The sequence below is a fragment of the Microtus ochrogaster genome, unplaced genomic scaffold (genome assembly GCF_000317375.1).
Source record: "Microtus ochrogaster isolate Prairie Vole_2 unplaced genomic scaffold, MicOch1.0 UNK3, whole genome shotgun sequence".
Lineage (NCBI taxonomy): Eukaryota > Metazoa > Chordata > Mammalia > Rodentia > Cricetidae > Microtus > Microtus ochrogaster.
This window is the reverse complement of record NW_004949101.1, coordinates 5,559,238-5,561,517: the sequence shown is the minus strand read 5'-3', so window position 1 is coordinate 5,561,517 and position 2,280 is coordinate 5,559,238.

Below are 2,280 nucleotides of genomic sequence, written 5' to 3'. Positions count from 1 at the left end.
GATTGAATGACCCTTTTACAGGGGCCACCTAAGACCACCAGAAAACACAGATATTTACATTATGATCCATAATAGTAGCAAAATTACAGATATGATGTAACAACTAAAGTAATTTTATGGTTGGGGGTCACTGCAACACGAGGAACTGTTTTAAAGAGTCACAACATGAGGAAGGCTGAGAACCACTGCCTTAGGACCTTGCTCCCTGGCTGCCATGAAGCACACATGAGGCAATGCTGAAGAGTGGCTACAGCCTCACAGAGAAGCACTAGGAGAGACCCTTTCCTTCATGGAGAGGGTTTTCTCTCTGGAGGCCCCCTGGTCAGAATATCTCCACAGTCTCTGACAATACAGTGGCCTGGGATGTGTTTTCTCATAAAAGTATCCCAGAATATTGAGAAATTTCTATTTCTAACTTAATGACATCTTGTTATTTCTTCTGAGTCAAGCATGCTGCTGGGAGCCTTGGCTGCCTTGCTCTTTGAGAGTCTATTGATTCTCAATATGGTTGACAAAACAGAGATGAAAGGCCCAGGTTCTCTTTCTATGATAGATATGACCAATTAGCTATAAATGTCAAGTGTCCACAAGTTAATTAATTCCAGTTCATTTAACTACTGTAATTAGATTTTTTTTACTCCCAAACAAAGCAGTAGTTTGCTTTCGAAGGTCACAGACTAATACCACAGTGACCAAGGCTGAAAAACCAGAACATTTCATGAAAAATACCTGATGGCAGCTGCCTGTGGGGAAAACAGATCCCATAAAATGAAAAATAATTGGCAAGCTGATTAATAGAGTTTGTTTGAAATGTATACATAATATGTCTTTGATTAATAGCCCTGACGAGCACTTGAAATTAAGTCTGAAAAATTTGTAAAGGGTTTTCATTATTATGAGGAGATTAAAAATATCTGATTAGAGTTTGGGTCAGATAAGTCAACATGAAACTAGAATTCCAATTAGTGAAAGATGTCTCTTTTGTTTAAGAAAGACAACTTAAAGGGGGCATACTCTGGTATATAAATTAGTTCTTCTAGGCAGATCTGGTGTATGTATTGATTTAGTTTTGGAGAGGCTCAAGCATTTGTTTGTTATAAAAGATAGGAAGCTTTAGAAAGCTTGAGGGGACTGATAAAGTTTATGGAAGAGCTTTAGAAAAAAGGTAAAAAAAGGGGAAAGACAGGCTGTTCCTGGACTTTTTTCTCCTGCCTGCCAGGTCCCAAATAACCACTCAGAAACTTAATGTTATTTATAAATGCTTGGCCAGTGGCTCAGGTTTATTACTAGCTAGCTCTTACATTTAAATCAACCTCTTTCTATGAATTTGTGTATTACCATGTGGCCTGTGGCTTGCCTGTGGTGTTCTGGACTGTTGCTCCTTGGGCAGCTGCTGGCATCTCCCAGACTTTACCCTTCTTCATCTGTATCTCTGCTTGGATTTCCTGACTGGCTCTATCCTGCATTGCCATAGGCCAAAGCAGCTTTATTTATCAACCAATGAGAGCAACACATATTCACAACATACAAAAAGACATCCCATATCATTTCCCTTTTTCCTGTCTAATCAAAAAGGAAGGTTTTAACTTTAACATAGTAAAACTACATGTAGCAAAACAGTTATAAAGTAAGAATTACAGATCTCTGGGCAAGCTTTATTTGTCAGAACACAAGCAAAATATCACAACAACAGGTTGTATGGATGGAGGCAGAGAGACTACAGAAATGCAGTTTTATCTCAAGAAAAATAGGGCAGGGTCAAAAAACTTTAAAAACAAAAGGTTATTATTAAATTTGAAGTTATTTTTTGTTATGTATTTCTGCCACCAATTCCTCCCTTCCTGGCCAAGAGTTAAAGTCAAACTCTTTCAAACATAACTAGCTTGTGAACTTGGTATTTAGATGAAGAAAGAAGAACTGGGTTGCTTCGAACATGAACGGAAGTGATGAGGAAGGAAAATGGCACCCTGGGAGTTAAGAGGAGCAAAGCTGGGGAAGGAAAAGCAGATGGACCTTGTTGGAACAAACACCTCTTACCACTGCTCAGGTGTTATTGCTCAGGGTGTTATTCTTAAAAAATGTGTGTGTGGGGGGGTGGCCCCTGGGCTCACGGAGCGCGGCAGAGTTCCCATCAGCAGGAAGCCACGGGGCAGAATTCCCAACGCGGCGGTTGTGATCAGACCCATGGACACAGAAAGTAGCCATAAAACATTTATTGAGGGAGAGAAGGAGAGAGGGAGGGAGAGAGAGAGAGGAAGGGAGAGAGAGAGAGGGAGAGAG